Source organism: Pseudorca crassidens, chromosome 8 (genome assembly GCF_039906515.1).
Source record: "Pseudorca crassidens isolate mPseCra1 chromosome 8, mPseCra1.hap1, whole genome shotgun sequence".
Classification (NCBI taxonomy): Eukaryota; Metazoa; Chordata; class Mammalia; order Artiodactyla; family Delphinidae; genus Pseudorca; species Pseudorca crassidens.
In genome coordinates this window covers 49,465,779-49,479,124 of record NC_090303.1, presented here as the reverse complement: position 1 = coordinate 49,479,124, position 13,346 = coordinate 49,465,779, and the positions used below count along the sequence as shown (strand labels likewise).

Here is a 13,346-nt window from a genome sequence, read left to right as displayed (position 1 = left end):
GGCTAACCTTACAACTGAAAACTTTACTCTCTCTTAGCCCCAACTGGCCCACAGATGCAGCCAATTTGCAAGAACATGAAAGTCACTGCTGTACAGTGGGAAATCTCAACCTAGAATGACAGGAAGCAAGTGGCCAAATTCTTCTCTACAACTCTTCAAAAAACAATGTATATATGTGGACCTGACAAGCAACATTTACATTTAAATCCATCACATCACCTGGTCCTGAGCAAGGTGCTTTCATGCAGACTGTCTAGTTCAATCCATACAAAACCAAGAGATCTGTTAACATGTCTGAAGGTTATAGAGGCTTCATCGAACAGCAGAATGGAGTAAACCCTGCAGGCAAGCAGGCAAGCAGGCACGCTTCAGAATCCTCCACTTTTGCATGGATTGGGGAGTTACCATAAAGAAAGAAGGGCTTGGGTGTCCAGACAGCACCCCTTTTGTTCCTTCCTTTATTCTAGCCCAGTGGTTCTCAGACCATGCTGTGCATAAGAATTATTGTTCAGTTATACACACAAAACTACACATAATGTACTTCATAGGTAATTTAAAGGATTTACTAGGGTAATTTAAGTCTACGGAATTTTTTGCCTTATACTCTGGCTTTTAGAACCTCACTAACCCATAAGATTTAATGTCACTGCACATCCTTGCCGGGTGAACCAACGTATCATTGCTCATGCTTTCCAGGTCCTGTGTAAGTGCAGCCTACTTGGCTTTTACAGACAAGAATTTCAAAATTCAAAAGACAAATGTGATTGGTGCCTCAGTTGTTAAAAAATAGAGGCAGGGTAAAATAGTTTAAACACATCTCACAGATATAGCTCTGTTTTAAGGCTGGCATTGCTTTGAGCATATTCAATTTTTTTAAGTTTATATTGATCCTTCTAAAGTCCTACTTCGACCACAGGAGACCACAGTCCAATAAATCTAAATAAAAAGACACCTTTTTACTGCTCTACTCACCAGACAATGTCAATAAAGGCAAGACACAACACCACGGATAATGTGTCTGCTTAAACATTCAAGTCCCACACCTTGAGGGAGAAATCTCAGTAACACTGAAATATCTATTTTTCACTGCGTGTCCAAGATCATGGATCCACTTAGCTAACTTCTTGTAAAGAAAATTATTGTAATCTGTACATTGACAAATGCAGAATACTCATTGGGGAAAAAAGGTAGTATTTTAATAAGTTTAATTTTCATTAGAAAAGGAGCACACCATTTTTTTCCTGTGAGAACAAATTTCCTTAGGATGGGAAAACATGACTCAATTTTTGAAACTATTTACTCTACACATTACTTTTCAAGATTAAATCTAGTGTGTAAAAAAATAAAGTCAGCCTGTATAGACTGATTCTTGGACTCCTTCCAAAGATAACGGGCCATCCTCAGAAATCCTGAAAGAACTCCACTGTGCTCATTGGGTTCATGATAATCTATGCTACATTGGTACCTGGATATGAGTTTTGCTCTAATTCATAAACACAAAAGCAAAGAATAATATGAATCTTGTGTTTACAGAGCCCAGACTAAGAAGACAGTCACAAAATTAGCTAGCATAGCATGGTATACAATTTAACCAATTCCTCAATGCTCCCTCTCAAAACTCATCAAAGCCTGAATTAATCCAATGGTGACTGGCATGCCCTTAAATTCCCTAGAAATCATTCAATCCTTAAAGTTTGTCTTAAGGTTCCATGATTCATGCGGAGTCTTGTAGCAGCATGACTGCATCTCATCTGGCCTGGGGCAAACACTCTCTGAAGAGACATGACTCTCCCAAACCTGAATAATTTGCTGACTTAGTGAGGAAGGGTTTGCTATTTAATAAAAGCAATTGAAGAGCTGTGAATAGTGACTGATTGCTGATGAGCTAATCAAAATGTCAAGGGATAGAAATAATAAATAATAATTTAGTCTGACATCACTGTCCAAGTAAATAGCAGAATATGCCAGATGAAATATAATCTGATTAACACACTCACCTTAGAACCAAACTGTCAAGTCTTTCTCTTGTTCTCTGTTTCATCTGTCTCTTTTCCTATTTCACTCAAAGGGGACAAAGACTTCGTTTTCATAAATAGGATAGACAGCTCATGTCGCCTACATCTCTTCCCTTCTCTTATCATTCCCCATGTCATTATGTCTCTCCCTTGCCCTCTACATTTTCTCTTCCCTTTTCTATGCAACTATCCTTAATACTTTTAAAATTGTCTCTTATGCTGAAATCTTGTTTTTATATTTTTCTCTCTAAAAATGTTAGCTGATATTATCATTAGCTACCAAGTTTTGAGTGCTAAGTACAAGGCACTAAAGGTTTTATACATAACTATTCTAATCCTTACATCATCACTATGTGAAACAGGTATTATTACTTCCATTTTACAATGAGGATAAGAAGTCTTAGGAAATTATGTAGCTTATCCCAGGTCATTATGTTTAGTAAGTAGCAGAGTTGGATTTTGAACCCATTTCTTGATTGACTTCAAAGTCCCCGTTATCTACTCATCAATACGATCCCCAAATGGTTAAATGGGAAAGCACTCTGTGAACTGTATATTTCTTAAGTAATTTGAGATATTATTATTATTACTAGTAGGTCCTCTTCAACTTACTTTTCTTTCTAGAAAAAAATAAGTTTTCCCTGACTGCTGGATAAGAAACAGCTAGCAAGGAGGCAATACCCATGAGAATTAATCCTATGTGTTATGTACATATGTACACACACACACACACAATTCATTAAAAGAGGAAAGCTAAAAGGTTAGTTGGAACCTATGGAGAAAAAAATGGCTTTGCTGAGAACTGTCCACCCCAACCTCAAAGGGAGTCAGAAAAAAATATTCCTAAGAAAAGTGTAATAGCAAGACTTCAAACTGAAAATGCCAGAATGAGAAGCCTCTACACTTTGTTAAAACAGAAGAGCCTGGCGGGGCAGAACGTAAGTAATTAATATAATTTAAAGTTATTAGAATTTTATAATTTTAGCACAAGCTAGGTAAGATTTTAGACTTTAGAGTGAAATAAAAATTGGGAGCACAGAAAGGTAGGGTTTAAATCAGCATCTCTGGAGACAGAGTCCCTGGGTTCAAAACCCCAGTTTTTCTCCACTGGGCGAGTTATTCAATGTCTCTGTACCTCAGTTTACTCATCTGGTAGGGCCAGAACAGTGCCCACTTCATAGAGGCATTGTGAATATTAAATGAGATAATACACTTAAAACCCTTAGAAGAGTGCTTAGCACACAATGATGTTCTCAAAAAATATAAGCTATTATTACATTTACTCTTCACTTGATATGAAGGAAATTTTAGATTTCTTTAAATGTGTTTTTTTTAAAAAAAATAGATGTTCAAATGGAAAAACTATTGTCACTACAGTTGGCATTATAGAATATAGCACTCTTTTTTTTTTTTTTTCTTCACGGTCATGAGACACATGAAAAATGATATTTGTATGGCAGAGTGGAGTAAATGCTAGAGGCTGCTCACCAGCGGAAGGAGAAGCCCAGGGGCTCCAACCACCCCAAACTTCACAGGGCTAAGAAGATGGCAGCTTAGCAAGTCTTCATTCCCAGTACCGGCCAAGGCAGACTGGTTGAGAGCTGCAAAAGCCAGGTGTGATAAGAAGCAAGTTATAATTGAGGATACGGGGGCCGGGGGGAAGGGTAAGCTGGGACGAAGTGAGAGAGTGGCATGGACATATATACACTACCAAACGTAAAATAGTTAGCTAGTGGGAAGCAGCCGCATAGCACAGGGAGATTTGTGACCACCTAGAGGGGTGGGATAGGAAGGGTGGGAGGGAGGGAGATGCAAGAGGGAGGAGATCTGGGAACATATGTATATGTATAGCTGATTCACTTTGTTATAAAGCAGAAACTAACACACCATTGTAAAGCAGGTATACTCCAATAAAGATGTTAAAAAATTAAAATAAAATAAAAAGAAACAAGTTATATTGATATCTGTACTCTCTGACTCTCACAAACTCTTAGGTATTTATTCTGAGGAAATAATGCAACAAAAGCAAAAACTGCATGGACACAAGATTCGACTTTGCATTACATATATCAAAACTGGATGAAACATTAAATGTCTGATAAAAAAAAGTGTTGGTTTGATAGAATAGTTCATGGAGAAGGGAGGGTTATCCACTTCTCTTTGGAGTTTTACACCTTTGCTCAAATAGCCCAACCAAGGCACGTACTGGGTTTTCACTGCCCGGAAATGGTACTATCTATATTCTATCTGAGAAACACTAGATGCATAAGGAGCACCAGTGGGACCCTTGAAAATGGGATACATAATATATGCAGTAGTTACACGCACCATTACAATTTAATGTACTCATCTGCAAAATGTTGGACTTTTTTGAAATTAATAAAATTAGCGAAAGTTAGAATACAAAATACTATGCAGACGGGGAAATCTAGCCTAATAGTGCAATCTAGTGGGAAAGGATTAAAAGGCAAAGTGGTTAAGAGCTACTGGGTTAGGGAAGCAAAACTGTAGGAAAAAATTCTGCTCAAAATAAAAAATATAACAATAATATACTAATGGGTCTTTACTTGAAACAGTCATTATTTTTCTTTATTATAGAAGCCACACATTTTCATTGTAATACATTCAAATAGTATAACCAGGAGGGTATAAAATATAAAAGTCCCCTCCAATGCCATCCTCCTAATGCCACTGCAGAGGGTATCCACTCTTAATAATCCCTGCATCTTTCCATATTCTATGCATATGCAAACGTACGTTTATACACATACACATATAAACACACACATACACCATGCTTTTCTTTACATAATGTGATCACACTTTCTCCCTTAGCATATATCTTGAACGTGTTTACATGATATCACATTTTAAGACTGCAAAGCTTCATGCTGTGTGGCTCAATCATAATTTATTTATCATCACCTCAAACTCAGCCTGTCCAAACTAGGACTCCTGATCTTTCCCTTAAAGTTTGGTCCTCTTCCGGCATTCTTCATCAGAAGCATGGTATCACCATTAATTCTCATGAATACAACAGAAATCTAGAAATCATGCTTGATATTTCCTGTCACTCTCCACCCCAATGTCAATCCACAACCCACTCCGATTGCTGTTTACCCCTCAAGATATCCCTCCTATCTTCATTTCCCCGTCACCACCCTAGCCTGGAGGTCATCATCTCTATTCTGGGTTAGTAAAGTAGCCTTCGAACTACCGCTTCTATTCTGACCCCTCCAATCCTTTCATCACAATGCCGCCAAAGTGCTCTTTTTGAAATGCAAATTTGATCAAGTCCTGCTTAAACCCCTCCAAAGACTTCCCGTTGGTTTTAGGATGAAGATTACACTCTTTAAGGCAGTCTAACAGACCCGGTAAAATTTGCTCCCTGACCCCCTATCTAGCCTCCTTTCATATTGTAGTTCCCCTTCCCTCCCGGCTCCAACATCACTGGACTTTTTCCAACACCTTCTATTTGCCAGGGCAACCTGCCCCAGGGCCTCTACAGAGCTCTTCCTTTGACCTCAAATATACCTTTCCTCTTCACCTCTCTTAACGTTTACTCATCCTTCAGATCTGAGTACCTACTCAGAGAAGCCTTCCTTAATCCCCCTGTCTGGCCAAATCCCCTGCTTAGAAATTCTACTAGTGTTTGTAGCACTTACCATAGTTCTGAGGGCACATTTATATGTGTGATTAATTGATTAATCTTTGTCAACCCCGCTAATGTAAAACTTCCCTAACGGCTGGGAAAGTGTATTCCCCAGCATCTAACACAGTCTCAAAACCAGTCAATACTCAAAAAATAAATGAATGAAAAAAGTATTAGTTAGTAAGATGACCCAATTTTTTTTCTAGTTTTTCATTATTACTATCAATCCTACAACAAACGTCCTTATATTTTTATTTTTCATCACTCAAAGGAGTATATTTGTAAACTAAACTAGAATTTAAACGGCTAGACAAAAAATAACATACATTTCAAATTTTGATAAGCGCATGTAGCAACCTGTTCTGTTTCCACTTCTGCAGTACTGGCCTTTGATTAGAATCAATTCTATAACTACAAAAAAATGAAAGATGTTAAAGGTGCTACACTGATTTAACTCTTTCATAGGACAGAAGAGCCACAGACATTTTACCGCACAGTGAGAAAACACCAATTTGCTAAGGAGAAAAGAAAAAAAAAAACCATGGGGCTAATTTTTTCTTCTTCTGCATTCCAAAGTAAAAAAATCAGCTTTACTTCTATGTCTATTGCTGAAGAAATCAGGAACTAAAATATTTCACTTTAACTGCTATAGGAAAATTAACTGCGATCTCTTCTTTCAAATTCACAGTGAACCCCAAATCTCCATGATAATCAAAGTGGTGACCAGATGAATGAGTGAAAAGCTAAAGAATGGGAAAGAATTTACACTGGAGCTGCCTAACTCCTAAACATTTTTGAAACGAGCGGCTTCATTTGTCAGAAGAGAAAAAGTCTGCCTTCCGTGTCACAACAGATGCCGTGGCGATTCCCGTGGTACAGAATGCCAAAGAGCTGGTCTAAAAAATCTGATTAGTCCAAGGCAATTAAGTAGAAAATGAGACGTGCTAAAGACGAGCGCTTTTTAAGTGATAAGACACATTTAAACCGCGATCGCATAAAGAGGGCATAGAAATTCTTAGATGAAGACACGAAAAAAAAGAATTTTACCAAAGTGACCCAAGAAGAAAACAGCACTTCAGCTTTACTAATATGTTGATTTTTGCAAGAACAGAACATTAATAAGCACAGCAACTCATGTTTCAAGGCTACCTGTTTATTTCCTAAGATAACTTCTTGAAGTTTTAAATTTTAAACGTTGGAGATCATTTGCTTCCCAAACCCAGGAGCAGAGGAGCGAGTATTGCATTCAAGGAATTGCAAGTAGCCGCCCGCAGATCAGGTGCGTGAGCGCTGACAAGCCAGCGCTCATCGCTGAGCATTTCTCTCTCGGAAACATGAGCTTAGCTCAGAAACGCCTGTGGCATCTTCAACAACTGGGAACCCAGCCATCACAAGTTGCCCGGTGTATTACTACTATCCCACAAAAGTGCACGACACTTTTATAAAAGATAGAGAAAATAAGAAGAGGAGAAACTTGTTCAACATTAAAAATACACTTCACATAGTCAAGGTTAGCTTGCCCATATATCTGACCTAACAATTTGAGTGGAGGAGAAAGTTCTGGGTGTGGGGAGAATAGGCAGGAGTAAAAGAGGCAGGAAAAAGTTGGTTTAAAAAGATGACTGAAGAATGTTCTCTTCTTTCTTCACATTTCTCATCGGAGTCTTAGTTTCCAAGGGTCAGGGGCATAAAAATCGTTGCTATGGAGTCAGATGTGTTACAGGTTATCAGTTCTTAGAAGTGGGGTCCTGTGTGCATACTCCACAAGTTAATTTTGAGCAATCACATTTTCAAAGTTAGAGATGATAATCAAAATAAACAATCAATAGGCAGATGAAGAGGAAAGAAAAATCTGTCCCAAGACGTGTTTGAAACACTAAGACTGGCAGTCAGAAACGAGGCTAACTTGAAAGGAAGAGAAGTTAAAAGAGCACAGGGGCAGCAGCTACTTTTGATTGAAAGGTTTTATTTTCTATTGAAAAGCTAAAAATTGTAACTGTTAAGTATTGCAAGGACATATAAGCGGGGGGGGGGGCGGGGACTGCAGAAGGGAGAATGGCTCCACATTTCCCCTGAGTAAGAGGCTCCAGCAGCTGACGTCTCAGCTGCCCAGCAGCGGTCCACTCCCCCTTAACCCAGGGCGCCCCCCAAGGCATCTGCAGCCACTCTGCCTGAGAAGCCCGTTCTCAGCAAGCAAGAAACACTAGGAAAGGAACAACTCTAGGAAGCAAGTTAAAGCCAGGATAATTTGCAGGGGGGGAAACAGCTTTACTTCTACAGATTTTCATGTTTGAAATGAAATGAGAAGGGAGGAAAGAATGTGTTAAAATGTCCTGTTGCAGCTATTTTCAAGTTGTAAGAAATCAACCTGCAACACATAGGACTATTCTTTTTAGATAGTTGATCAGAAAAAATAAAATGTTTCCATCACAAGTATCTTTGCTATCCTACACTAAAATGTTATTATGGCCTTCAAATTAAATATTCATTACAAGAAAGGTAAATATTTCTGATACTTTAAAATAAGAGACCAAGTAAAGGTGTTAAGTTGATTCCCTTCCTGAGCTGCACTGTTAGAAAGGTCTCAAGTTGAAATCCATCTCTACCTTTCACCCACTGCAGCTAGATGTGCTTTCTGAAGCAGACAGAAGAGAGTTTACGTCTACTTTTAGTCTTCAAGCTAAACATTTCCAGACCCTTGGAGGATACCTCCTATGACAGGATTGCCAGACCCCTCACCATCCCCACAGACTGTTCTGGAAGTTGTCTACTTTGTCAATGTCTCTCTTTAAACGTGACAGCCAGAAATGGACACAATACTACAGATGTGGTTAATTAGAGCAGGGTACTGTTAATTTTTGTGACATATGGACACTACACTATTATCGGAATCTAAATTTGATATTTTTGTAGCCATGTTATGCCACCAGTTCATACTAACTGTCCTTTTCCTCAAAAACTGCCACCATGTAAAGTCACCTCCTTCCTTACACACCAATGAATTATGATGCATTTACTGCTATAAAATATATTTTTGAATAGCACTACAGCCTACTTAAACCTTGTTAACTCTAAATTCTGTTATCTATTTGTAACAGTTAACCTTTTTTCAAGTCAACCATGGATTTTAAAGCAAGCCTCTTAGATCTTCATTACAGTTATCCATAAAAATGCTGAAAAAGAGAAGACCTAGGGCAAAGACTTGTGATCCTTCACGAGGGACCACTCCCAGACCCAAACCCAGTAAACCCCACACCTGGTGGGTACTGGCTCAGCCTGCCTCATGCTCACAAAGCAATCCTGCTAGTCTAACACAGCATCTCACACACAAGAGCATCCTAAAGCCTTGACAAATGCTTAGCTGAAAGCAAGATTCACTTATCTTTCAAAGCAAAGTGTAAAAAATCTACACATATTAAAATTATAGTCATGTAAAAATATATATGCACATGGAACAAAGACTAGAAGGGAAGGAACATCAGTGGAAATGTTTCTTCTAGTGTCAGATGGTGGAGATTGTTTTTTATTCAATACTGTCTTTACTATAGTTACATTGTTTAAAAAAACTGAATTTTGCTTAGACAGAATTTTGCTTGGAAGCAGTTCGGAAGCAGTTCATGTGGAACAACTTTAAGAGCATTGAGACTCTATCTGATTCTACCAACCTGAAAAATACTTGTTGATCTTTAAAAACACCAGCTTCCTTTTCTGAATTATGCACTGATGCTTTTGGCTTAATATTTTTAGAAATCAGGGAGAAAGCAAACTGGAGAACTGGATCCTAAAGTTTAGAAAAAGCCTGGATGTCAATGCATGTGTGTGTGCCCAAGTGTCTATCTGTCCATGTTTGTCCGTCTGTCTATCTGCCTACCCATGTGTATCTGTCTTTCTATCATGCCTGTCTCTCTGTCTCTGATGGAGGGATTGGAAAGGATAGAAAGAAAAAAATCACAATGTTAATACTTCTGTGAAGCTCTGGACTTAAACAGAGCTCCAGACCAAGAATCTCTAACGGACACATAAACCCATGTCATCTATTCACTTACAGTCCTTTTTTACACTAAGAGTAGGAAATAAGACCAACAATAGAATTTACACTTCGGTGTTTAGAACTGACTTAACGGTAAGTTTTAAGAAAAGGGATCAGATAGAGTAAGCGTGGAGGGTTAGTAAAAAAGAAAAAGAAACAAAGTAGCTGGTTATTTTGGAGAAAATGTGATCCATAAATACTGCACTTATTACAATCCCAACCAATCTGTATATCTGATTGAGAATTTTTTAACATGTCAGGGTTTCTTCAATGCTTCAACACTTTGTTTGGAGCATGGTTTTTATCAGTGAAAACCAGTGCTAGAAACTGGATATGTGTTACTTTTCTCTCTCATCAGTTTTCTCACTGTCCCTTGCTAATTTTCAACGTCTGAGAGACAAGTGAAAATTCCGCTTTGCTTAGAAAAACAATTTGTCCACCATACTAGAATTTAAACTAAATATATGAGGTAAAGCAACAGTTTTTGGATTTATGGCAAACTCTTATAATAAATGGATAAAATGATCAAGTACTAAGTCCAGTTAATATTTGACAGCTGAAAATTTTACTTTGCTTAGAAATGAATTTTTCCTAATATACTAAAAGGTAAGTCAAATGCATGTGGTAAATCAGCAGATTCATAGAGCCACAGCAAACTGTCATCTAAAATAGATAAAATGTCCGACTAGAAAGTCCAGTTATTATTTGACAAGTGAAAATTCAACCTTATTGTTTTGGAATACAATTTTCCCACCACCCAAGAAATTAAGCTGAACATATAAGGCAAATCAACAGCTTCACAGATACATGGCAAATTGTCTTAAATAAATAAAACGTCCAATTAGAAACTCTAGCTATTATTTGACAAGTGAAAATCCCACTTTGTTTTTAAATACAATTTTCCCACTACACTAGAAGTTAAAATACAGGTGGTAAATCAACAGCTTCATAGATCCACAGGAAATTCTCATAAAAATGGATTGAAATGTTCAGATGCAATGCCCAGTTATTATTTGATAAAGTATATAATGCACATTAGCACCTCTTTTTGCTTTGCGTGTAACCTTGTGCAAAACGGGTAAGAAACCAACAACACTGGGAACAAATATCTGAGAAACTCCAAAATTCACTCATGATATCAAATGTCAAGAAAGTGTTTTAAATTCCTGTCTATTAAGTTGGGGGGTGTAGTTTTGTTGTTTTAGGTAACATGTTATCTCAAGTATTTATCTATTAACATTGTATTTTTGTTTTTATGTTTAACATTGTTTTGCTGCTTTCGATTAAAAAGTTTTATCAAAACTACTTATCTACTGATGTTTTTTCCTTAGAAAAATCTATTTCTGAGCAAAAATTATTTCATATGTAGAAGAATAAAAAACACAAGGAAATATAACAAATGATTACTATGTGTATGTTAGAATAGTGAGATCAGAGGAAACTCTCTATTCTTTGGTTTTAAATATTTCTGTACCAATGTTCATTTAAAATTTTAATTAGAAAAAGTAATTAATACTATTTCCTTTAAAAAAAAACTCTGCAAATTTAATGTCATTAGATAGTTAAGGCTCCTTGAAGAGAACAAATGGAGGAAATTAATTTGATCCCATTTTCAATTTTTAGAAATTATACATGTGCAACTCTGTGAAAAATGTATATTATTTACGCACATGTATATGCATAGATAAAGTAGAGCCCATAATGTTTACTGGGGTTATCGCAGGATGAAGAGATTACAGGTGATCTTGATTTTCTTCTTGATTTTTTTTTTCCCCAGTTTCTGGAGTTTTTCTTCCCTAAATTTTGTACAATGAATAGGAATTACTTTTATTATGATAAGGATAATACTAAAGCTGTTTTTTTCCCACAAACACACCCCCCACCAAAAAAAATCCTGGCTAACATTTTGAAATAAAAATTCAAATAGGTTCAAACTTGTTCAAACTTTAAAAGTCTTGGGATAGATTTTTAAACCTGAATTTTCTCTATCACCTATACTATTTTTTAATTTCATTTTTTAGAAAAAAGAATGTCTATCAGTTAACAAACAAGTAGATGAAGTACTTTCCTGGATTAAAAATGCTAAGAATTTGACAGTCTGGTGGTCACCAGAACAGTACTCTAGCATATATAAGAAATCCTGAAATTCTACATTGCAGAAAAGAGTGAACATCCTAAACATTAAAAGGCACTAGGCACTTCTAAACAGTATAATTATGTTCACCCAACTTCCTAGAAAAATATCTTTCAGTGTTGGAAATCTGCACTTCATTCATTCACATATCTGACAGTCAACATTTTATTTCTGATTAAAAAGTAGAATCTCAATAAATGTGCTACAGTTCTGTTTACTCCTAGAAAGGCTCGCTTTAAGTGAGATCTCTGCCATCGTATCATCTACAATGGGTCAAATTCTTATCTATCCTCCTACAATGGGTCAAATTCTTATCTATCCTCTATGTATAAAATAATCTGTAGCAATGTTACTGAAATATGCTCAGTTTTAGCCTTTATATACAAATGTGTCTCATCTGTGTTTCAGGAACCTCACTCAGTCGTAGGCAATTGGTTTTTCATTTTAAACTTCTTTTACTAAGATTATCAACAGATTGTCCCTTTCCTCAGTGCGTAACACTCTGAGGCACTTAAATGGAAACCCACGTTAAGGCTTTTTTTCCAGCATCCTTCCTCATTAGTATTTTAAAGTCTTGTAACTCACTGCAATTTTCTCTAACGTAAAATATATATGTTTATACGTATAAATATACACAAATATTTGCGGCCGAATCTCGGCAACACGCTTCAAAGGATTAAACGTGCGGTAACCGTGACTAAATGTATTCATTCACCCTACAAGATTTAGAAAAATGTAATGTTGCAGAGAGATCTAGGTCTCTGCGTAAACCTCGGTAAACCTCGTAATCACCACCACAAGGCCGTAGCTGGGAGCCTCCGAAGCCCGCCAACTACACTGGAGGCATCCACAGCTGTTTCTAATTGTTTTTGCTTTCTCGAAATAGTGCACTTGGTGGGGCAAACCGTTCTGTTTGCAGCATCTCTGGCCCCCAGCCGAGGTTAACCTGACCTCAACACGCTGTTTGGCTCCTAGCGTTTCATGATTCCTTTTCCCTGCTCTGCAAAACCTAAGAAAAACGAGATTTCCGTCGCCGAGAAATTCTCTTAGAAAGAGGGGAGAATTAGGCGTTTCAAATGCACATTTTTGTGTTCTCTCCAGATCGGATTCAAGAAAAGGAAAAAAAAGATGCGTTTGTGTAGAGGGGGGTGCAGCTTGACACCCATTTCCTACGGCGCGCCTCTGGGCCGCAGAGCCCCGTTCGCGGGGTAAGCCACAACCCCCCCCCAAATGGTCAACGACCCCCAGCTCTTTCAGGCAGGGATCGGGAGAGGTTCACCACCAGGACTGCTGGGGGTGGGGTGGGGGAGCAATGGGAATGGAAATTGGAGATGGAATTTCGGCGCCTCCGGGCAGGGAGGGGCCCGCAGGGGGCGCGGAGAAAAAAGGCCAGGGGTCAAGCCTGGTAGGGGACGTACAGGGCACGGGAAGTGGGGTGCGGGGCGTCCTGGAGGAGGGGTGCACTGGGGATTCCGTAGCAAGAGGGGCTGATGCCCAGAAAATGCACCCGGGTAC

General features: G+C 38.0%; 1 protein-coding gene across 5 annotated transcripts in view; it reads right to left on the bottom strand.

Moving 5' to 3' along the window:
• Positions 1 to 13,346, bottom strand: part of SGCE (sarcoglycan epsilon) — a 67,634-nt gene that overhangs the window by 53,992 nt on the left and 296 nt on the right. The gene's annotated exons all lie outside the window — the stretch shown is intronic.